Source organism: Zalophus californianus, chromosome 4, assembly GCF_009762305.2.
Source record: "Zalophus californianus isolate mZalCal1 chromosome 4, mZalCal1.pri.v2, whole genome shotgun sequence".
Taxonomy (NCBI): domain Eukaryota; kingdom Metazoa; phylum Chordata; class Mammalia; order Carnivora; family Otariidae; genus Zalophus; species Zalophus californianus.
Window position 1 is genome coordinate 20580909 of NC_045598.1, and position 23918 is coordinate 20604826.

The following is a 23918-nucleotide window of genomic DNA, read 5'->3' on the forward strand; positions in this document are numbered from 1 at the left end:
TCAATCTCCTTCAGCCCTGTCCCACCCACCCGCTAGTGCCCAAAGATCTTCTTCCAACCGGACTCCAGCCCAAAATCCTACCAAAAAGGACAACGATGAAAATGAAAATAATAACAGCAGCTGTCACTTATTTGGCATTTAAATAGAAGCCCAGAGAGGTTAAGTGATGCACTTGAGGACAAACAGCCAGGACACCGAAGAGCTGGAGTCTGAATTTAGGTTTGTTGAGCTCCTCCCGTGCAAACTTCTTCACTGTCCAGAGAGTCAGCTCCCTCCCCTGCAGCCTCCTCCAACAGTCCCAATCCTCATCACCAGTTCTAATTTTTGACTTCTAATCTACCCCCTCCCAGCTTCTTCATCCCCTCCCACCTCAGCCATCCAAATGCACTACCCTCCCTCGCCACTAGGTGTCCCCTTAGAGCCACCGATGCCCCCAAGGGGAAGCAAGTCCCGCCTGGCCTCCAGGAGTCATCAGCACCCCCCCAACCGTATAGCACACCCCACCCCACCCTACCCCCAGCCACACAGAGCTCCTTTGTGCAGCCCTCGCCCACCCCCTTCCTGCCCAGAGCGGGGCACCTGGCAAGCAGGTCTCCCCTAGACCCGGCCCCTGCCAGCCCCCTGCCCTGGGTGCCAGGTGTTGCGGGCACCATGGCCAGCTCTGGCTGAGCCTGAGGGTCACCCTGCCTGGCGGCCCTCCCTTCCTCCGTCCGAGGTCACCCAGGGACTGTGCTCCCCGCCCTGCTCCACCCCCATCCCCTCCTGCCCTTGGCCCTTCCAGACTCCTGTCCCGGTCTTTCCTTCTGTCTCCCGGAGGCCTCCCCTCCTCCAGCCCCACCAGGCCCTCCCCACAGCCTCTCGCCCCCGCCCACCTCCTTCCCCTGAGAGCTCCTCGTTCCCCCCCCCCCCTCCCCGCCCAGGTCTGAAGAACTCCTCCTCCTGGAAAGTTGCTGCTGGAAAGGAAGTGACTTCAGCAATTTGGCCACAAGGCTGGGCACTGCTGAGCCCTGCTCAGCTGAAGGCCTGCCCAGCCCACCTCCGAAGCACAAACGGAGCCACATGCACACACCACCCGCAAGCGTGCACCCAGAACCCTGAACGCCAGCTTCCCTGGTGACATGCGGAGAGATCCTGTGTGCACATTCCACACCTAGTGTGCCCACACATCAGCCCGGTGTGTTCAGATTCCTGGTTACACATCTCTCCATTGTGCCCTAGCGCCCTGCACACATGCACCATCCAGTGTGGCCCCCATCACGCTCCAGTATTCCCACACCTACCCAGGACACACCCTGAATCCTGCACACTCACCACTCCCCTGTGGTACCTACACAGCCCTCAAAGGTCCCCCAGCCCAGTGCACTTATGTAACTCCTGCATACAGAACCCTGCGTCCCTAAGGACAGAGCCCTACACACACCGGTTTGCACACAAGCCTGAGGGCTTGCACACACGATGCCCTGTGCATTTACAGTTGGGCACACAGAGCCCTGCATCCTCCCGTAGCCACACCTCCCACCCTTACCATCTCAGGAGGCCCCACCCCTAGACCTCAGGCCCCAGGAATGCTCTTTTGGAAGCTGGGTGGAGTCCCCAGGCAGGCTGGGCTCTAGGGAGCTTCCTGGAGCCCGCAGGCTCCGTGTGTCAGTTCAGGGAGTTGCCTCTGCAGGGCAGGGCAGCCCCACCTGGCCTCCGTGGCTCTAGAGCCTGGGTGGGCTAATCGGGGCCAGGAGTAGGGAGGCAGCTCCTGCCCCCACCCCACCTCATCTGATGAGGGTGACCTGGCCTACCTGAACTACCCAGGTCCTCTCGGCACCTCACCTTGGCCTCCCAGCTCTCTGCTTCCACAGACTCCAGCAGACAGGGGTCCTGGGTGGGGGAGTGTCAGCGGCACACATCAAGTACTCTGGTTTCTATCTCTGCCCTGAGTTCTGCTCACTGTCACAACCCCTTTCACTTCCCAGTTCTCTAAGGTCAACAAGGTGCCGGGAAGAGTCCCCAGACTAGGAGGCAGTACTGCGGGGGACTTGCTGTATAATCCATGGGCCTCAGTTCCCCTTTCTGGATAGTGGGGAGTTTTGAGTAAGTTGGGTTAATATATTTTGATTCTATAAAGTGCCTCTTTTTGGCCTAAGCTGGGAGGGGGGATTCCTGCTAAGACTGGGAAGTAAGTCCCCCTGATCCCCACTTTCTGGGGGTGTCCCAGGCACAGACCTGGCTTCCCCGTACACTGTTACCTGAGCAGGCTGTGTAGACAAGGTCTGGCTCAGCAGGAAAGGCCTGTCTTCGCCAGTGATTCTAGGGTGGTCTCTGCGGCCGCCTGAGAGTTGCCCCGAAACCGGGGCCCTCTGCACGCACTTAGCTGGGCAGGCTCTGGGGTCCAGGCCGATGGGTAGACAGGTAGGCAAGCTCCCATCTGTGGAAGCAAACACAACATCCCAGGCATAAGCATGGACACAGGATGAGCCGGATAAAGGGACCAGGAGGCTAGCCTGGATGGGGTCTACTTTCGAATACCAGATCACCTACAACCTCATCTCGCTGGGGAACTGTGAGCCTATCCGTTGACACCCCAGATTCCTGTTGGGAAGCAGTATCTTTGTACACATAGGTACGCACATGCATGAACATGAACACACATGCTATGGTGGAAAAGAACCTGACCTTTGGGAGCCAGACAGTCCTTGGCTCAGCCCTCACCGCAGGATCTTGGGTAAGTCAGTTAACCTCTCTGGCTCTCAGTTTTCTCATCTATAAAATGGGGAGATCTTACGAATGGGGAAGGAATGCTTTGGGGAGACTATATATGCTAACAGCTTATTTAGAATGCAGGTGTGAGAACCACTGTTAAAAGACATGGGGAATGCAGATTTCCAAGCGCGGTGTATATGCAGCTGGCCTTTACTCTTCTCCATCAGCAACTGCTTCTGTCTCGTTTTCTTTAATAACCATGGCTCTCCTCACCACCCTCCTGCTTCCTGCCCATGTGTCTGCCTCCCTGAGGTCTGTACTGGAGCCCAGAGGGGGTCTGGGAACGAGGCCTCATGGACTGCTTGTGGGTTCTAGTTGCCTGGGAATTTGTATGTGTGGTAGAGATTGTGCCTGTATAAATGCGCACTTGTGAGCGTTCCAGTGTCTGGGTAAATACACCTGTATGTGGGCTCCTGGGTCTATTTAGTCTTCTGCACATTTCTAAATCTGTGTGTGTACATGTGTCTAAGAATGTACATGCATGGGACCCTATGTTTGCTCAGTTATGGTGTATGTGGTTAGCCGTGTGTGTGTGTGTGTGTGTGTGAGAGAGAGAGAGAGAGAGAGAGAGAGAGAAAGAAAGAGAGAGAGAGAGAGAGAGAGAGAGAGGGACTGATGTGTACCTGGGTTCAGTATCTTCAGTTATACGTGTGGGTGTGTTTATCTGGGTCTGTTCAGCTTTGTGTGTGCCCAGCTGAGCCTGTGTTTGCACGCCTGCGAGGACACAGAAGTGTGTGTCTGCCTTTCTGGAAGCACCCTGACCCCAGCTGCGGTTGGGGTAGGAGTGGGCCTGTGTGTGCGCACACGCTCTGCCTGGCTCTCTGCATCTCGCTGTGTCAGGAGCTGAACAGGCTTCTGCCTGTCTCCGAGCTCCCTGGATGCGTGGGGCGGGGAGTGGGGGGTAGGGTGGGGGCGTGCGGCTGATCCTCCACTGTCCCTGCAGGTCTCCCATCTCGAGGCCTGTGACTGCGGGCACTGGTGTCACTGTGGATCAGTGTTACCTCCTCCCTACCTCTGCCTTTTTCTGGGTTTGCAGGGTCACAGCGGACAGTGTGACTGGTCACGGTGTTCCCATGGGTCTGATTTGCTGGGGGTCAGTGTGCCCGTGTGTGGGTCTGTGCATGTGTGTGCTGTATACCCTCGTCACTGGGGGCCTGCGTGTCAGTGGGTCCTTGGGCCACATCACTGTGTCTGTGCCAAAAGCACTACGTGTCAGTGTCAACATGTGTGAGAGGGTCCGTGTGCCCCAGTGTGGCCGGCAGCACAGCCGAGCCTCAGTGTTCGGGCGGTACCTTTGTGTAACTCCTCAGGCCGTGTGTGTGCGTGTGTGTGCACTGCATGCAAGAGACCCTTTGTGAAACAGTGTGTGTCTGTGTCACTGTGTTTGTGTGCCTGCTTCCCTCCTCCCTCCCTATCTCCTGCGTGCTCTCTCTCTCTCTCTCTCTCTCTCTCTGTAGGAGCCAGACAACTCCCCAAGCCTGGATTAGGGACAATTTATCCACAGGCAGAGAAGGAGAATTCCAACCTGCCAGAGCCTCCCTCCTCTGATCCATCCCCCCTTTCCCCGTGGTTGGGTGGGCACAGAAATGCAGCCCGGCAGCTCCCAAGCCCTCAGGGAGCCCCCACCTCTGCAGTTCCCCAGAGGCCCAAGAGGGTGGAAAAGATGGGAATCTGGGTGGCCCCAGAGCCCTCCAGTGGGGGTGGACTGGCTGCCCCCCATCCAGGCCCCCACAGCTCAGCTCATCTTGGCCCTGTTCTCCTACATATGGTGGTGGTGGTGGTGGGGGGGGGGAGTCTGCATGGGGTCTGCCTGGCCCTGCGGGCTGGACGGACCTCAGGAGCAAAGCAGCTCCCAGCCCCTCCACAACCTGATACTCCCCAACTGATAAACGCCAGCGCCCCACCACCCCCTTCAAATGGGAATAACTGGGGGCACCCGCATAGGCTGGGGGAGATGCTGGGCGTGGGGGTGGTGTGGAGGGGGGCACAAGGGGGGGGGCTGAGCTGGGACTGAGGCTCCCTTCACGGTGCTCCAGGCGCAAGGCAGAATCACATGTTTCCCATTAGCTGCTCTGGCCTCCTTGTTCAGGGGGTGTTGGCTGGGGGAGATTTGTTCTGGTTGCAGACACCAGCCGAGACCACACAAGAGAGAGAGAGAGAGAGAGAAAGAGAGGGCGAGGGAGGGAGGGAGGGAGAGAGAGAGAGAGAGAGAGGTTGAACCCCAGAGGGAGAGGAAAATACACAGAGACACACAGAGGGAGAGAAAGTGAGACAGAGAGACACTAGAGACAGAGACAGGCAGTGACAGACAGAAACTGTGAGACAGGCACACAAGAACACAAAAGCACAGAGGCAGAGCCTGGTGATGGGGAGGGGCTCACGGGGGCGGGGGACAGGGAGGTGGCGATGCAGGTGGAGAGGATGGTCAGAGGCTCAGAGTGCAAGTGAGACCAGGAGGGCCCGAGAAGGGAGAGCAGCACCGCCAGAGGGGCAGGAGGGCGACAGGGGCGAGGCGCAGGGGGCACCCGGGAGAGGGGCTGGGTGAGGGCACGGAGATGGCCACGGCAGCGGCGTATGGGCAGGGGGAGTGGACGCTGTGAGCCGGCTGGGCGGGGGCAGCCAGCGCGCCCGGAGCCTCCCGCCTCCTGACCCTCGAGCCTCAAGCCTCGGCGAGATAACAGGCCGAATAGTGCTGACTTGCGGTTCAGAAATCCAATATCCTCCGCGGCGCACTAATCGACTACCTGAGCTCCCGGCCCGCGCCGAGTTGCCCCGATTAATCCTGCGGCTCCACAGCCTTAATTAGTTTAACAGTTTCAGGGGCAGAAGAGGCAGGGACTGGGGTCCCCCCACGCTTGCAGGGACGCAGACCCCCATGCCAACCTGCCTGGTGCCCCACCTCCCCAGTCAAACCTTCTCCTGCCCCAGAGGCCCCTTGCCACATTGCCTGAAAAACACTGGGTCCTTCCTTCTGGGAAACAGTCCCAAGGGTTGGCACCTGGGTCAGAAGGAAGGTCATGGGGGGGACTCAGACCCACACCCCCCCAAACCCACCACACTTGTCCCTGCGCTCAGGGCTCTGAATGCTTCCCATGTCCAGCCCTTTGGGGCCCTGTGGTCTACACGGGAAGGCCCTGCCAACTCTGGGCCCCATACCACTGGGCAACATGTTGTCTCTTTAGGGTGAGAGACAAGCTCCCAAGTTACTGACAACCTCCCAACAGCATGAGATAATCACACATGTCACTCCCCACAACAGCATGAGATGGGCACGTGGTGACATCTCACACATCCCCAACAGTCAGAGACAGGCGTATGGGGTGGTGACTACCCTCCTAACAGGATGAGCTAAGTACATAACCTGTCACTTCCCCAAAAGCGTGAGATGGGCACATCTGATACCCCCAGACAACAGGAGACAGGCACACACGTGGTCACCCCCACCGTGGTGTAACGAACACGCAGCCAGGCACTCCCACACCCATGAACGGATGTAAAATGCGGAGAACCTCTCTCTCTCTCTCTCACACACACACACAGACAAGCCTCACCTTCCAGGTGTGAGGAAGGGAAAGACCCCCCCCACCCAAATGAGTCAGGGATGCCACCTCACCCCTTCCCTGGGAACCCTCCCTTCAGACTACCAGAGGGGCACACAACAATGACCCCCCTGACTGCTTCAGACAGGTGACAACCCCCCGCCCCCCGGCTCCCCCATCACTGTCGCCAGCCTGGGTGGTGCTGTCCTCTGCCTGCAGCGGCGTCACAGCTCACAGGGCATGAATGTCACCCCCGCGCTGCCAGAGCCGGGCACAGCCGCATGTTGCCCCAGCGACAAACACCACTGGCCCCAGGAGGAGGTGGAGGCGCACAGGGCTCTGGGCCTGACCTTGGTCCCTGGACACCAGGAGGGGAGGCGCTGGGGCCTCCCTCCTGGGTAACTCTGGCTGCCTGGTGCTGGGGCAGACGAGTGCTGGGAAGCAAGCTGCCCGGGGCACAGACACGCACACAACCTGGAAAGGCCACCTCCCGACGCTGCCACCCCTACCCCGTTTCTAACTGAATGTAGTCCTTATCTAGGGAGGGGGCAGAAGGAGCGGCGGAGAGAGGGCTGTTGTTGGGGCCTGAGGAGCTGTTCCTATAAGACTTCTCAGAGATGGGTGGCAGGGAGGCAGACCGAGGGGTGCGGTCACCATGCCCTCAGGCCCCAGGACTGAGAGGGTGTGTGACCACAGCTTCAGACCTGCACTGCCGTGGGGAGAGCCCCCGGTCCTTATGAAGGCCCCCTCTCCAAATTCAGGCCACAGAGCCTGACAAGGAGGCCAAAGTCCAGGGGCATGACTCACCCAGGGAACAGGCCCAGCCTGCTGGCCAGAGAGGGAGGGAGGCCAGGAGCCAAGGGGCCTGGGTTCAAGTCTGAGCTCCTCCCAGGCCAAGCTGAGTGACCTTGGAGCATGAGCTCGGTCTCTATAGCTTATGGGGAGGGGGAAGGGGCAGTGGCGAGGGAAGTGCCAGAAAGAAGCTGAGGCTGGAGACCAGCAAGCAGAGCCCTGGGGGCCATGGGAAGGACGCAGCAGACCAACCCGGCTCCACTGCTTCCTCACATGGAACCTCAGCTTTCTGTACCTCAGTTTCCTCAGCTGGAAAGACAATGTGACACGAAATGGGCAGGTGCTCAAAAAATGGGAGCCTCTCACCAAGGAAGGGAAAACAGAGAGGGCGAGGGACTTGTCCAAGCCACAGAGCAAGTTAGTATCCACTGAACTAAGCCTCTAGCTGCGGGTTTCCCACCCGGAGCTGTTTCCGTAAGACTGCGTGGAGATCAGTAATGAGTTGGGGGTGAGGGGGGTAAAGGGAGGATGTTGGGGGTGTTGTTGGTTACAGAGCTGCCCTACACTCCCATGAAGACCAAGGGAACTGTATGGGAGTTTGCCATGCATCCCGACCTTTACCCTAAACCCCACTTGGCTCATCTTCAAACACTGGACCAGAGGGCCAGCTCTGAGGGAGGGAAGCAGCCCACAACCCAGGCCCCCCATGACCAGCGCCTGTATCTGGTACTTAGAAGGTTTGGGGTATCTGGGATCAGTGTCCAGAGCCTGCCCATCGTACAGGAGTCCAGAGAGGGACAGGCCTAGCCTGAGGTCACACAGCATGTCAGCAGCAGAGCCCAGAGCCCTGGCCAGGGACAGTCTCAGAGCAGAGTCCCTCTAGCCCCTGGGGATGGCTGGAGCTGGGGAGCCCTGGGGGACTGAGCGAAACGTGGCGACAGATGGCCTGCCGAGGCAGCGGCGATCTGGGCGGCTGGCAGGCATGCTCGCTCCCGCGCAGGGAAGCGGCTAATTTTAGCTGAGGCCTCGATGCCAGCTTTGTTCCCCCCACCCACCCACCGAGGGGGCCCAGCATGCCTTGCGTGCAACCCGCCTCCCCCAGGCACCCCTACTCCCCCGCCTGGCCCCTTGGTGAGTAGTGCCCAGACCCCAGGGTCCTAGAACTGTCTGCCTGACCAGGTCCCATCATACCCAGAGGCAAGGGCTGGGCCCTGGAGGCCTGGCACCCCCACCCCAGGGCCTGTTTCCCATGACTCCAAGTTCATTCCTTGAAGAGGGGCGGCAGGGAGGAGGGCTAGAGGCCACTACCCAGACTGGGAGGGAGGGCCTGACGCAGGGTCTGGTACTCCTGGGGGGTGGGGGGGTAGACGGGGCACTGTCCTCTACTCCATACTTAAGGGGCCCAGACCCATATTCTACCCCTGCCCTGAGGCAGACTCTTCTGTGCTGGAGTCCCCCTGGTGTTGGTGAGCAAGGGGAGAGCAGCCCCTCTACCGCTCCCCTGTTCTGCATAACTTTAACTCTGTTTCAGGAACTCAAAGTACTTTAAAGAAGCCAAGAGATAGAGCAAGGGTAGTCCCCTTGTGCCAGTGGGGGAAACTGAGGCACAGAGACTGCCATCAATGTAGCAGGGGAGGAGACCAATCCCAGGAATCTGTGAGACCCAGACGTGCTCTTCTTGGCGTTCTTATAGCAAGGGGGCTTCTTGGGCCAGCTCTCAGCCCCTGGAACTCCCCTCTGCCCTGCCCAGCGCTGGCAGAAGGTAGACTGGATGGAGTCTGTGCTCTAAAACCCTGGAAAGGGAGGGCTGGCACTCTTGGCTTCTGGCACCACATCTCCTGGAGGTTCTCTGACCTTAGAACCTCCCCTCCCCATCTCAGATTCAACTACAGGTGCCCAATGGGGTGCCAGCACATCTGGCCCCTATCTGAAAGAGGAATCCTTTGGGGTGACTCTGGAGGGCCCCTATCCTTGTTCCAAACCCAGGGCCATGAGGAAATCACCAAATGGAAAATAGAGGAAGACAACTTGAAAGAAATCTTATGTATTTAGAGGAGAGTCAGAAGAGAAAGAGGGAGAGCAAAAGGAAGGCAAGGAATCCAATTCAGGAAGAGAGAGACAGAGGAAGAGTGTGGGGGCAAGAGACACAGGGCAGAATGAGGCTTAAAGAGAAGGAGATGGGGAGGGAGGGGATGAGAGAGAGAGAGAGAGAGAGAGAGAGAGAGAGAGAGAGAGAGAGAGAGAAGGAGGGAGAGAGGATAGGATGCTGGAGGAAGGAACACAGCAAAAGAGACTCAGAAGAGAGGGACAGAGGAAGAAAAAGACAAAGACACAGAGAGACAAGCAGGATGAGGCAGAGACAAAGAGAGAGAGAGAGAGAGAGAGAGAGAGAGAGCAAGATCCACACAGAGGGGAAGAGATGGAGAAGGAGCCTGCCACAGACAGGGCAAGGCACAGAGAACTAAGGACACCACAGGGAGCTGGAGACAGACAGGGACTGACACACCCAGAGACCAACAGAGACAGTCGGAGAGGGTGAGACACACTCAGAGAATGGGGCGGGAAGAAGGGGGAGACACTAAGTGATAGAACGTGTGGGAGGGGGTGGGGGGGGACAGCACAGAGTGAGGAGGGAGGGGGCATGAGGAGGGGGGAGATGTCGTCGCCAGAGCTGGGGGGGACAGAGGACAGAAATGGAATGTGGGTCTGGGCATGAGGCTCACAGATGCATCGGCTCCGGTTTCAGCTGGGGCAGTTGGCTGCTGGGGGGGCGGTGGGGGGGGGGGGAGAGGAAGGAGCAGAGTTGGTGAGGGAGGGGGGCCTGTTGCCATGGCTGCGGGCACGGCAGGGGCATAGTCGGCTGGCACTTGGAGTTCTGGGCATGGTAGGGGGCTGACTGAGGGGAAGGGGGGGACGATGAAGAAGCTTCGCCCCTGCCCTCGGGGCTCTACCAGGAAGAAAGTTTCCAGAGATAGGATGGGAGATGTTGTGGCCGAGGAGGGCTCCGGGCCCTGCTCCACCCCATGGAGGCTGCCAGGGGAGGGGCACCACTCCACAGGTCGCCTGTGGGTATCCCAGGTTCCCACCCATGCCTCTGGCTAGCCCCTGGGGACCTTCCGGCTCCATCCCCTCCAGTCTAGCTGAAGATCCCGCATGCTGCTGCGGTGGCTTTTGCTTGCAGGGGAGCAGCAAGATTGTGAATTCAGGATCTGTAATCCTAACGCAGAGCCCAGGCCTACCGGGCTCCAGTTGCCAAGGCGACGGAGGGTCAGAGGGCAGCGCGGGGCGCCCGCTCCTCCAAGTCAGAATCCCAATTGTTAAAGCCCAAGAATAAACAGCTGAAGCGGCCGTGGGGGGGCTGGGAGGGGGGCTGAGGTCTGCATCGGCTCAGTGTGGTGTTGTCAAGCGAGATGTCACTAATTGTCTGAAGGAACGGGCTGAGGCAGCTCTTAACTGCTTCTGTGCCACCGGAGACACCTTGGCTGCCTGGCCCCATCCCCGGGGCCTCCCAGCATTCCGCCGGGCCAGCCTGGTGCTGGGAGTGCCGGCCCAGCATAATCTCTGCCTCTCCTGCATTGAACCCCCACATACTTTGGCTCCCAACACTCCTCTTTGCCCAACTTGGAACCTCCCACCTGCAAGCTAAATCCTTATGTGCCCAGAACCAGTACCCCCCAATTACTGGGCCCACAAGACAGCCCAGGGCGTCTGGCCTGCAAAAGCCCTCCCAGCTCCCCCAGCATCTCCACCTGTCTCCCAGAAGTCAGGGGTTGTGGTACAAGGTGTACAGATTGAGGGGAGGACAGACCTGGGGGCTCTTCTGACCTTTGGGGGCTAGGCAAAGGCCCTCCTAGAGGAAAAAGGAAGGTCGATGGCATCTTTCTGTGCAACTCCTGACTCAGGCACACACCAGAACCAAAAACGTGAATGGGGCCAGGAAACCCCATTTCCAGTTCTGGTTGTTCTACCTACTTGCTGTTGTGACTTTTGGGTACTCTCCCTCTGTGGCCTGCCTCGTCTCTCCTCCATCCTAAACATTTGGTAGTGCCTATTCTGAGCCAGGCTGTGTCTGGAACCCCTGCCCAGAGGAACTCCCAATCCGGTGGGTGGGAAAGGCTCTTCTAAAAAGAAAACAATCTGAGATCCATCAGGTAAGATATTCCATGAAAAACACGGAGCAGTTTGGTACACAGTAAACTGTCCAGTGGACTGCAGCTAGTTAGTAGCAGTAGTACTAGTAACCCCCGTTATTACAGAGGATCACTAAAAGGGTGTAGGTGGTCAGGAAAAAGATGCGGGAGGGACTGGAGAGGCCGGTTCTAGACGGCTTTCCTGCAGAAAGTGGTACCTGGTTAAGATTTGGACAGGTGAGCAAGAAGGTAGAGTGCTCCAGAAGAGAAGAGGTCTTGTGAGGTCCTTCTAGGGGAGCTGAGCTCTAAGGGCTCAGGGTCGCCTGGCCAGCCCCCCCGGAGAGCAGGAAGGAGGCGGCCTTCCGTGGTCTCCCAGCCCCACAAGCGGCCCTGCCTCCTCCTCCACCCGCTGCGCTCGGGAGAGCAGGAGATTGGTGCCTGGAGGTGGGGGGCGGGCGCCCGTGGGCAGGACTCCCGGAGATTGGTAGCACCTGGAGTGATGTCACGAGGGGCGGGGTCAGGACTTCGGGCACTCCCCTTGCCGCAGGTCCCAGACCCCTGCCCCAGGCCTGAAGCGCGGTCCCCAGGAGGGGGCGCTCAGGCCACCTGGCCGCCCCCTATCAGGTGGCGGGCCGGGCTGGGGCGCTGTCTGTGGGCGGGGAGCTGGGCGCGGAAACAGGGGATCCCCCAGAGAGGGCCCAGCCCAGCCCCAGGCTGGATGCGTACAAAAGGCGACTTGTTCTTTCTTGGGATGCCTGCGCCTTCTCAAACATACCTACAGCCACACTCTGGGGACAGCTACACCCACACATTGCTGCACAAAGCCTACTAGGTGGGGAGTAGGGGGCTGTTGCCAGGCCAAGAGGTCACCTTGAAGAACCTTGCCCCAACCAACCTTTACCACAGGCTCAACACCATGCATCTCACCCCATCCCACCCCAAGTGACCTGGATACTCACAGCCTCACACTTAGCTCTGCGGACACCGATCCAGTCACATTCTCACAATTACCCTCTCCCTCAGACCATCTGTAGCTCACCAAGTCTTTGCTGCTCTAGGGTCAGAACTCGAGCTTCAGTAGGGTCACCACACTTCATGTGACCTTAGCACATAATGAAACCCATTAAGGTTCCTTTTTACTGAGGACTTATTCTGCGCCAATCCTTATAATTACCCTTTGTGGAGAGTGGTATTAGTCTCGTTTTGTCGGTGGGGAAACTGAGGTTTATGTTAATTAGTTCGCCTAGGGCAGAAGCAAGGATTTGAACCCAAGTCAAACTTGACTTCAGAGCCCATGTCCTTCTCTGTACTGTTTGTGCCAATCATCACACTACCTTACACCCTGACAACCCACCCCCCACTCACACAGCCGCGGTCGGCAAAACCATCTCAGAGTCAAGGTGTAATTCTCCACCCCAAACACATGTCAATGTCACAGTCTAGGATCAGGCAGTTTCTCTCACTCCTCAAACAGCATATGTGTGTTGAGGGGGAAGAGTCTCCTACCTCTAAGCTCCGCATCTCCAAGGTTGGCCGTCAGTCATTATAAATGGGGCACCAAGTGAGCGCGGGGACAGACCAGGCTACCTCTAACCTTTCCAGCAGGCTCACCTCCACCTCCCCTGACCCCAGGATGACAAAGCACTGCCAGACTGGCTGGGGCACCAGGCCTGCAGCTCTCCCTGACCCCTTGGGCCAAGATCCTCCCTTAGCCCCCAACCCCTGCTGAGAACAAGTCGAAACAAACTCCTTCCTGGGGATGTCAAAGCACCTTTCCTGGGGGAGGCGGCTCTGTGATCCCCTGAGCCTGGCTAGGGAGAAGGATCAGGTTACTCTTTCCCCAGCTGTGCTTGGACTCCTTGGGGCTGACCTTTCACCTCATCCAGGCCAGGACCCAAAGGGGGCCAGAGTACAGCCCTCACCTCCTGTTAACCCTCTGCATTCCTTATCTTTTCATGGGGGGGTGGGGAGCCTGCCAGGACCCAGAGGGTCTCAGGAAGCCCAGCTGAGCATGCCAACCTTTCCCCACCCTCCCATCCTGGGGTCCGGTTTCCCAGAGAGCTTTACAGAATGCTCCTCCCTGCCCCCTGCCCAAGCTGCCCTGCCCTGCCAGGATCAGATACCTCCCTCAGCCTAAGCAGCTGAAAATGACCTGGGCTATTTTCGCTCTGGGATCGCGTTGCAAACTCCCCCTTGAGCTGGCAGCTTCCCATATCCCTCCAGATCATTGCCCCTCACTCCTCATCCCTAACCCAGAGCCACTGACTTAGAGGACAGGAGGACTTTTAAATACCGCAGGCCTAAGCCCCTCCGATGGGGAGACTGAGGCCACGGGGAGTCAGGCACAGGGCTGGGCAGCGAACCAGGCTTCCTGGGGCTCCGCCCAGGTCTCTTTCTACTGTCTAGCACAGCCTGCTCTGTACCCTAGATCTCAGAGCCTCTGACCCAGCCAAAAACCCAGCCGACCTCCTCCAAGCACCGGAAAGTCACACTGGAGGCTACCCACAAGTCTCTGGGCCGCCCTGCATGTCAGAAACCGCTTCTGCCACACTCTTCTCTTTGTTTAGAACTGGGACCAGGTCTGTACCTGTATCACAGCTATGTGGATCACGGGAATGTTTTGGCAGGTGCAAACTGGGAAGAAAGACAGGGAGACTGAGGCCTACAGGAATGGGAGGTAGATTCAGGCTTCCTGGGGTTTATATTGCACAATACTTCCATGTTCCCAGGAGCCCCTTGCTCCAGCTTCTTGGTACCCCCCCCCTTTTCCATTCCTACCAACCCAGCCCCCTCCAGGCCCCTGCCCCTCCACCTCAAGCCCCAGTCCTCCTGGGCAGGAATGTGACTGGTCAGGTCTGAGTTGACCACATGAGTGGCTGTAAGGCGACAGACCCCCCATCCTCCCATCCCCCCAGCCTGGGGGAGCTCACATACCAAGGCAAGGTTGGGGGGGCGCAACTGCTTTAACCCTTTGCAGCCAGGCTTTCAGGGTGAAAAAGAGAGGTAACTTTACTTCCAATGGCCGCTCCCATTTGAGTGCTGCGGGGCAGTGTGTGTGTGTGTGGGGGGGGCGGGGGTTGTGCAGACAGAACTGACTTCACTAAGGAGGTGGAATGAGGGAATCGGCCCTGCTAGTCCCTGTTAAGAAAAATTATCCTTTGCCACCCCAACTGTTTAATCTCATCTCCCATGACATTTGGAAAAACAGTCAGGAGCTGGTGCTGAGGAGAGAGAAGGAAAGAACAAATCATGAACCCCAACCTCAGGAGCCCCTAGTCTGATGGGAGAAATACAACCCTGCCCTGGGGAGTCTGATGGGGGAGACGAGGCACAGAGGTTGGGACAAAGAGCTGTGAGCGGAGAAGAGCATGTTGCTGCGCAGAAGTGGGAGGAAGCCAGGGCAGGAGCAGAACAAGCCAGGTGGGGTCAGATCAGGCAGGCTTCCCGGAGGCCCCTCGGCCCACACCCCTCCCCCCAGGCTCTGGAATCTCGGGGGTCAGGGCTGAGGGACAGCCCCGCCCCCTGCTCCCCTCAGGCTCAGGAATTCCACCAACCAAGGGGGGGGGCAGCTGCTTCGGCCTCAGTCCAAGTTGGCTCCCACTGGACCGGGAACTGCAGCTCCTCCTCAGGCCCCCCACCCCCACCCCCACCCCCACCCAAGCTCCTGGGCTGGCCCCCAGCCCCCTCCCCTCCCCCCTCCCTGGCTGGCACTGTGAGTGCCAGGCGCTGGCAGAAAACAAACCCGCCGGGGTGGGTTTGCAGGGAGCGGGGTAACCTTGACACAGTTGCGGCAGTCGCTAATGGCAGACACACACTCCGCCTGTTCTGGGGGGACTGTTGCTGTTGCTAGGAAACCGGCAGCCGCGTGAATGGAAATGGGTCAGTAAACCTGGGGAGAGATAGTGTGACACTCGAACCACTGCAGCTGCTCCAGCCCACACCGAAATCCCTCCTCTTCAATATTTATCACTCCCGCCTGGGCCCTCAGCTCCTGCCAGACCCTGCACCAGCCTGGCCCTCAGGCCCCCACAAGGCTCAACAGTGGGGGGGGAGAGAAGAGATGGGGGCGTTGCTTATCCGCTCCTTGGGGGGGCCCCCAGGCGGGATGGAACTGGTTCTGGAGGAGATTGAACAGGAAACAGAGTCTAATCCTGTGGCGGGGAAGGGGTTAAAAGGTCAATTCACGCCTGTTCCTGACTTAGGCACCGTGGTAAAATTACTGCAAGTGTGAGCAGGCTAGCAACCGCCTGCTTGCCTACCTGCGGAGGCAGTGATTAAGACAGGAGACCTCCCTTCCTGAAGAGATGGAGGGGAAGAGGCACCCAAAACCCGGCCAGGATTCGCTCACAGCTTGAAAACACCTTCCTTTACAGCCAGGCAATCTCCCTAATGCAGCCTAAGCTTCCTAACAGCCAGAACTGATGCCTCTAGTACAATCTGAGAAGCACCCCAAATGGACACGGGCTGCCTACTGCCATACAATGAATACTGTCCTGTACACACACACACACACACCCCTCAAACAGCCAGACACTCACCGTTCAGGAAACCTTGACAACACCCCTACACAGACACCCCTGCCACAGAACATGACAACTGCAATCCAGAACAGTGCAGTTCAGCTCAACACCTATAAACAAGCCAACAAACCTAGGCACAGGCAAAACTACCGTGTCAGATTGTGCCGAATCTCCCCAAGTCAGGCTGGAGCCTCCCCCGAACCACCTGCCCTAACCCAAAGCCTGGCTTCTCTGGTTTGTCTACGTTTCTTTCTTCTCTTGCATCCCCCCCCCCCATATACTGCCCCTGCCATCACTCTTCTGGACACACCATCCCACAAGCTAGCACCACACCCCCCCCATTCCCTGGAGGCTGACTGGTCACTGACACGCACATTCCCTTCCCCTAGAAGCAAGCAGTCTCACAACCCCAGGCTGAGGCCTCTCTACTGACAAGAGGGACCCTGGGAATCGGCAGCACCACTCACTTGGGTGATATGCCCCCTCCGCCCACCACAATCTCAGCCAGTATCCCTGAATGGTGTGTCTGGGGAAGGGAGGCTCTCCAGTCTTCTGGAGGTGGGGATACCTCCACAGGAATCTCCCATCTGACTTGGTTCTGTGTGCTCCTATCTCCTAGGATACATCAATCAACACAGTCTCGGAGCCTGTCAGAGCTGGAAGGTGCCTTAGGGAGGCACTAATCCAGCCTCTGCTACACGGGAGGAAACCGAGGCCCAGAGAGGGGAAGTGGCTGCTCAAAGTCACATAGCCCAACTGTGGCTTCCAGCCCCTTTCTCTTCCGCAGTCCCTCACTGAGAGCTCTCTAGGGGTTGGAGAGAAACCGAGGGGGTACAGGCAGCCCCGGAGGGCTTCCCTGAGGCAGAAGGAGGTGGGGCTGGATGTGATGGGAGAGAGAGTCTACGGTCCTAGAGGTGAGTTTATGAGAACTGCCCAGCAGTGCATTCAGAGACAGGGACCTGGCAGCCCTGGAATCTGGGCCACATAAATTTGCTCGAATCTGGACTATGCCAAAATGATCTGGTGGACACTCATCCCCACCCCACCTCCTATCCCAGCTTCCCCCCAGGCCCTCCTCCAAGCTGAATCCCCCAAACCAAAGTGTAAAGGAAGACTGATCTTTTCTCCATACCTGGCCTTGAACGTACATTCTAGGGAATCTCTGCCTTTTATTATTTAAATAAATCTCTGCCAGGAAGCCTCTGGGATGCTCGGGGAAAGAGGTGTTCTGCTAGGTACTTTTATGGTCAACTCCATTTTGCAGAAAAGCAAATTGAGGCTCACAGAGGCGGGGTAGTTTGCTCAAGTTCACGCGGACAACAAATGGAGCCTTGAGTTCCTTCCAGTACATAAGGAAGGCCAATCCAACAGGAAACAGGGAGAACTGGAGGGGGGGCATGGAGGGGAGGGAAGGGTGGGAGTTGACACAGGCCCAGGCCCAGGCCCAACATCCTGGGCTGAGGGGAGAGCCAACAGGGATCCAAATTTGAATCTGGATATCTGGGCTCCACCCGCACCCACTCTAGCAGAGGTGGAGTGAAAGGTCAGCATGGAGACGGGAGGGAGAGGAAAGCAGAACTCCACCAGCCTCTCAGCCTGCCTCCACCATACCCTAGGGAGCCAGGCCAGGGGCTGCCTAGCTTCCCCCAGCCCAGAGCTCTCTGCCAGGCCCCACCCCCACCCCTTAGGAACAGCAGAAGTATTGTGAGGAGACCAGGCCCCCTCTGTTGGCCTCAGTTTCTCCATCTGTACTAAGAGCTAACCTAGCAGGAAGGACTTCTAAGGGCCCTCCCAGCTTTAACAGAGTTTAGTGACCAGTCCTATTTTCAGTTCGCAGCACACATTTAGAGGTCTCGCCCGTCTGGAGCTAGCTGAGAACAATGTTAACTATGTGCTCGATGAATAAATGAACACTTAATAAAACCAACATCTTTCCATCCTCCTCAGCCTTACTGAGAGCCACTACTTACCTTGGGAAGCCAAATTTCGCAGGGTTGTTGGAGGGGAAGGGGATTCAAATACTTTAAGGGCTCTGAATGGGACTGTGTGTTACACAGGTGCCCTTTATTTCCTGTCCTCACTATGTGCAGACACTATGGTGATTGCTTTAAACATTGTGCCAACTTCAAGCTCCACAACAAGGCCATGGCCTACCTACTATTATCTAGTTTTTCAGATGAGCAAAGGGACTAAGGAGTGAAGAGACTAGCTCAAGGTCACACTACCAGTGAGTGGCACAGGAGGGATTCGAACTGTACCTATCTCCACTGCTTTTGTTGAACATGGTGAGGGTGTGCTGGGCTGGGGCAGGAAATGGAAGTTGAACAGGGACCCTTGGCAGAGGGAGAAGTAGTCCACCCCAGGCGAGGGAGGCGCCTGAGTTACCAAACGGTTCAACAGTTTGCAGAGGCCAAATGGTATTGGAACTAGCAAAGTGTGGGAAAGCATCCCTTCCCCTCCCCCACAAAGGGCAAGGTAGACCTCTTTCCCTCCCCCCTACCCACAGTGCCAACAGTGAGCCCTGAGAGGTCACTTACCTACTCCCCAGGATCTCAGGGTTCCTCTAAAAGGAACCCCCTCCCTCCCGGGAGCCCTTTTCTGGACTTCAGGACCTGCAAGGTGCAGAGCCGCCCCCAAAGAAAGCTGCCGCCAACGTCCAGAAAACCGTCCAGGATTTTTCCGGCACGTCCGCCCCCCACCGGCTCCGCGGTTGCGGGGGGTGAGGGCAGTGTGGGGGGGGTATTGTTGGGAGAGGACGGCCTCGCCTCCCTCCTAGAAGCCCTGGGGCGCCTCTTGCTCGAGCTGGGAGGCTCTGGTCCGCAAGCCCAGCCGTTCTCGGGCCCGAACGGTCCGCCTCCGAGTTTTCCCGCCGCCGCCGCCGCCTCTCAGGCTACCTGGCAGGCCTGCGCTGCCCCCTGATCCCTGCCACCCCCCCCCTCCCAGATGAGGCTGCGGAGCTTCTGACTCCTGGAGGAGGTGACGGGCCGAGAGGGAAACCAGGCGGCTGGGGGAGGGGCGTTGCCTGCACCTGGCCCCTCTCCGCCGCCCAGGCCGGGAGGGGCGGGACTGGACCCCCGCCAGACCCGAAACGAGCTGCGGGGGAGGGGATGTGTGCAGTCCTCCACTCCTGCGGCCTGGGGGCGGGTAAGGAGATCGCCCCCGCACAGCCCTCGCCGCGAAGGCGCCCCCTAGGGTCGGGCTGCGAGGCGCCCCTTTCCAAGCCGCGCGCTCAGCCCGCTCCCCCGGCCGGCCGCGCTCTCCAGCTGCAGGAAATTCCAGAAGCTCTCCATCATCCCGGCGCAGCGCGCAGGCCGGGCTGCCAAGGCTCCCCGAAGGAGAGCCACATGCCGGCCGGCCGCGCGGCCCGCCCTCGCCCCCCCCACCCCTCCAACCCGGCGAGGCAGCCACGTCGGGCCGGGCGGGGGCCGGGCCGGCCGCCCCTTCCCGCGCCCCGAGCCCCGCGGAATGCGTGGCAGCCCCGGCCGGGGGCTATTTTGAGCGGGAGGGGAGCGGCCCAGCCTCGGTGTTTTCGGCTTTTTCCTGGCCCCCGGCCCGCCCTCCGCCAGCCCGGGCCCTCGGCTGCCCGCGGAGTGGGGGGGGGGGGTCACGTGGCGGGGGGGGAAGGGGAGGGCCGCCGCGATCCGGCTCGGGCTCCGGCCCCGGCCCCGGCCCAGGCCCGGGAGGCGCCCGGCGGCAGTCCGGACCTGCGCTCTCGGCCGGGGCCGAGCGGCGGGATTATTAATAGCGCGCCTGGCTCGGGCGGCGGCTCCGGGGCGCCCGCTACCTGTACGCCCCTCCTCGGGTGAGCACAGACGGCCTGGGCACTCCCTCCCCAGCGGCGGACTCAGGCCTCACTGGATAGCGCCACTGTGCGCCAGTGGCCAATCACCGGCCTCGATTTCCTTACCTGTAAATTGGGGATGTGCCACCTGGCTTTATATGGTGGGTACCAAATAAGGGTTTTGCTTGCTGTGTGCCTCTCTTTGGGCAAAACGCCTTCCCTTTTGGGGGCCTCAGTTTTTGCATTTATAAAACGGGGTCCGAGAGAACTCTTTCCAGATAAAGAATGCCTTACATTTGAATAATGAATTTTCACTTACAACCCAGATGAACTTGGCTGTTACAGCCAACACTGAGCACTTGCCCCGCATGCATTAACTCACTTGATTATAAGGTTCCCATGAAGTAGGTAATATCCTCTTTTTGCTGATGAAGAAACTGAGGCCCAGGAAGGTTAAGTGACCTACTGAAGGTCCAACGGCAGAGGCCAGAGTCAGATAAACTTGGGCTCCAGAGTCTGAGTTAACTACTGAACTATAGTGCCCTGAGACAAGCGGGACAAACACTGCCCCCTTCTTATAGTGGAGGAAACTGAGGCTCAAAGTGTCATTTGCCCAAAGTAGCCTTTGGCCAGTTAGGGGCAGAGGTTAGCCTCCAACACAGACCTTCCAATTCCTAGTCTAATACCCCACTGCAGCCCTCCGAATCTGTCCAGCTTTTGCCCTGGGGCAGCTAGCAGGGTTCCCAGGATGGAGTCCTAGAAATGAGCACAGAGGCACTATCCCCATGGCCACAAAGCTGTGTCCAGGGCCCTGGGGAATCATCCTTTGTTCCCAAGGGACTGACCCAGGTTTCTGGGCCCAGAGGGTTCACTAATCCACCAAACTCTAGACTTAGCCTAGCCTCAGAGCCATGGAGGTGGAGGCAGCTGGGGATGAGGGGAGATGGCATGGAGGGGTAAGAGCCTGGGACAGGGCCATGGAGTTGCTTCCTGCCCCCCCAACCTCCAGCAAGGAAGCACAAAGGCTGGCAGGCCCCCCACTCCGCCCCGGAAACCTGGCAGTTTATTTCTGTCTCTGGGCCCCCTGTTTCCACAGAGCCAGTCCAGGAAGGCTGGCAGCAGCTGGCTTGGAGGGGTGGAGCTCCTGCTCCCTCAAGGGTCCAGCTGCTACCCTGCCCCACCCCCACCTGCCAGGCCAGACCAGACTCCAGATTCAGAGGTGACACTGGGATGAGGGCGGGAAGAGTTGGAGGCCACTTGGTCAGGACTACAAAGGAGGGACTCCCTCCAACTCCCAACCCAGAGCCAAAAGATGCTCTCCTAGCGTAAGCCAGTCAACACCCAGTTCAAGTCAGCTAAGAGTACAACCTCTGGCATGTCCAACTCTATTTACTCCAGATCATTCTGGCTGATGATTCCTCTGGATTCTGGTCCCAAAGAAAAGTCCATTTCTAAACCTGTGCTGCCCAATATGGTAGTAACTAACTACTGAGCACTGGGAATGTGGCTAGTTGGAATTAAGATGTGCCGTAAGCATAGAATATGCATCAGATTTTGAAGTCTGAAATATGGAAAAAAAAGTAAAATATCTCAATACTTTTAATAATGATTATATATGTCAAAGTGATATTTTGGATATACTGGGTTACATGAGATACATTATTAACATCAATTCACTTATTTCTTTTTACTTTGTTTAATGTAGCCACTAGAAAAGTGAGATTACATACATGGCTCCCGTTACATTTCTATTGGACAGTGTTGTTCTAGATCATATGGTACTCTGGCTTAGGGCCAAGACTTTGCCTGCTCTAGATCAATATCTGTGTGGCTTTAGTTCACCCACTTCCCTATATTCAGACCACAACCTTATGTGTTGGTCTAAATCTCACCACCCCACACCACCCCACCCCAGCTTTCTGTGAATCTAGGCTCAGCCAGAGATTATGGCTTCGTCTGTTTTAAACCACTCTCTTATTACTAATTTCTTGTTCACCAATTCCTAATACCTAGATCCCAGCAAGACCGTGGATCTAGATCATCTTTGGTGTTAACCAGCCTAACAGTCTGACGCCACAACCTTATTTGCTTAGATCACTGTCTAGTAAGATTTAAGATCCAGACACCCTTAGGAAGAATGAGGTTCTAGATTAAGGGTTGGCAAACTATGGCCTGACAGCCAAATCCAACCCGCTGTTTTTATAATTCAAGTTTGATGGGAACACAGCCATACTCATCCATTTATGCATTGTCTATGACTGCTTTCAAGGTACAACAGGAGAGTTGAGTACTCATGACTGAAACCCAATGGTCTACAAAGCCTAAATTTTTTTTACTATCTTTTTACAGAAGGTTTGTCAACCTCTGTTCTAAATGACCAACAAGTCCAACCCACCAGAAATCTAGATTCCAGCCTAAGACTATGGTCTAGTCTAATCTAGATCACCTCCTCCTAGATGGTACTGCTGACCAGGGTCTAAACCAGAGCCTAACATGCACCACATGCTGTTTGGGTTCCAGATTCCACTTTGATCTCAGGAGATGGGCCCCGGGACTCTTTTTTGGAATGGAAAGGGTATCTCCACTTCTGAACTCCCCTAGAGGAATCAAAGCCCATTTGGGAATGGGGAGGGAGGGTAGATTCCAGAGACAGCACTGGAGGCTGAGTCAAAGAGTCAGGAGTAAGCCCTCCCCTGCCAAGGGGGCAGAGCATAATCTGACCTAGAAGACAGAGTAGCCCCATGTCCTACTTCTTCCCAGCTGGCTCCAGAGCAGGTCACTTAGCTGGGGGTCATGTGGGATAGATACCAACCCCCCAGAAGCTACACCAGGGGGCTTCAAATGGAGTCTTCATCTCTAGCTCCACACCTCCAACCACCTGATGCCTATCACCTCAGGACTGCATGGCACTACTATGCCCCTTTTCCACCATTTACCTCTAGCTCTGCTTTTCTACAGCTTTCTTTGAAAATGCTCCCACATCTGCCCCCTCCTTGCCATATCCCCTTCTTCCATCCTGGAATCCTAGCCTTAATTTTAGCCAGGAAGATCTTGGGCTCTTGAGCTGACAGACCCAGGCTTCAATTCCAGCTTTGACTTTGGGCAAGTCACTCCACCTCACTAGGCTTCCTCGGTTTCCCCATCTGTAAAACAGAATAATAATAATGGTACCTACCTACCTCATAGGGTTGTTGAACGGACTTAATAAGACCATGATGTATATCACTTTGCCTAGCCCCTGGCCTGTAATAAGCATTTAATGCTAGTTGCTATTTTTATTACTATCGATCATCTAGTTTGGTTCCATGGAAGGACTTTGGCAGGTCTGTAAACCTCATAGGATTTTAACCAAAATTTGTTTTTGTAGTTTTCTTTTCTTTTTTTTTAAGATACCGTGTCTGTGGGTTTTTTTTTTATTTAAGATTTTATTTTTTATTTATTTGACAGAAAGAGACACAGCGAGAGAGGGAACACAAGCAGGGGGAGTGGGAGAGGGAGAAGCAGGCTCCCCGCGGAGCAGGGAGCCCGACGCGGGGCTCGATCCCAGGACCCTGGGATCATGCCCCGAGCTGGAGGCAGACGCTTAAGGACCGAGCCGCCCAGGCGCCCCTGTTTTTGTAGTTTTCTGAAGAGAAGGCCCATCATCTTCTCAAAATGGATCCTTAGCTCAAATGTTTAGAAAAGAGGGGCACCTGGGTGGCTCAGTCGTTGAGCATCTGTCTTCAGCTCAGGTCATGATCCCAGAGTCCTGGGATCGAGCCCCGCATCGGGCTCCCTGCTCGGCGGGAAGCCTGCTTCTCCCTCTCCCACTCCCTCTGCTTGCGTTCCCTCTCTCACTGTGTTTCTCTGACAAAGAAATAAATAAAATCTTAAAAAAAAAAGTTTAGAAGAAAAAGGGTCTTTAGTTCAATGCAAATGGGGAGACAGGGGCACACAGATGGGAAAGGACTAGCTGAGGGCCCCTCAGAAAATGTGGGGCAGACCTCAGAAGGCTATAGGTCAGGAGTTTATCTCCCAGACACCTCTTTCCACTGGTCCAAGCTGTCTCTCCAATCTGACCTGGCCATTTCTCGCCTGCTCAGCTATGATGGTGCCCCGGGTGGGCTCCCCACCTCCAAAATGCCTCCACTGAGCCTCCTCCACCTCGTGCCACCTTCGCCTTCCTCAGTCTCATTCTCACGACACAATGTCCCTGCTCCAAAACCTGTAATGGCTCCCTACTGCCGCCGAGGTCTGCCTGATATGCAAGCGCTTTCACTGCCAGCCCTGGCCCCCGCCAACCTCCTCCTCACTGTGGCCTCTTGTCTGGTCAGTGGAGCTGACTTCTTCCTCTCCTCTCACCCCCTCCCCACAGTCTCCATAACACCCACACACTCACTCAGTTCTGGACAGATTCTGCCGCTTT

General features: G+C 57.1%; 1 protein-coding gene across 1 annotated transcript in view; it reads right to left on the minus strand.

Annotated features, from left to right (window-relative positions):
- Window positions 1–23918, minus strand: part of AHDC1 (AT-hook DNA binding motif containing 1) — a 65086-nt gene that overhangs the window by 19400 nt on the left and 21768 nt on the right. Inside the window, 1 exon segment of the mRNA XM_027624990.1 lies at window positions 2238–2416. The gene's annotated coding sequence lies outside the window, so the exon portion shown is untranslated.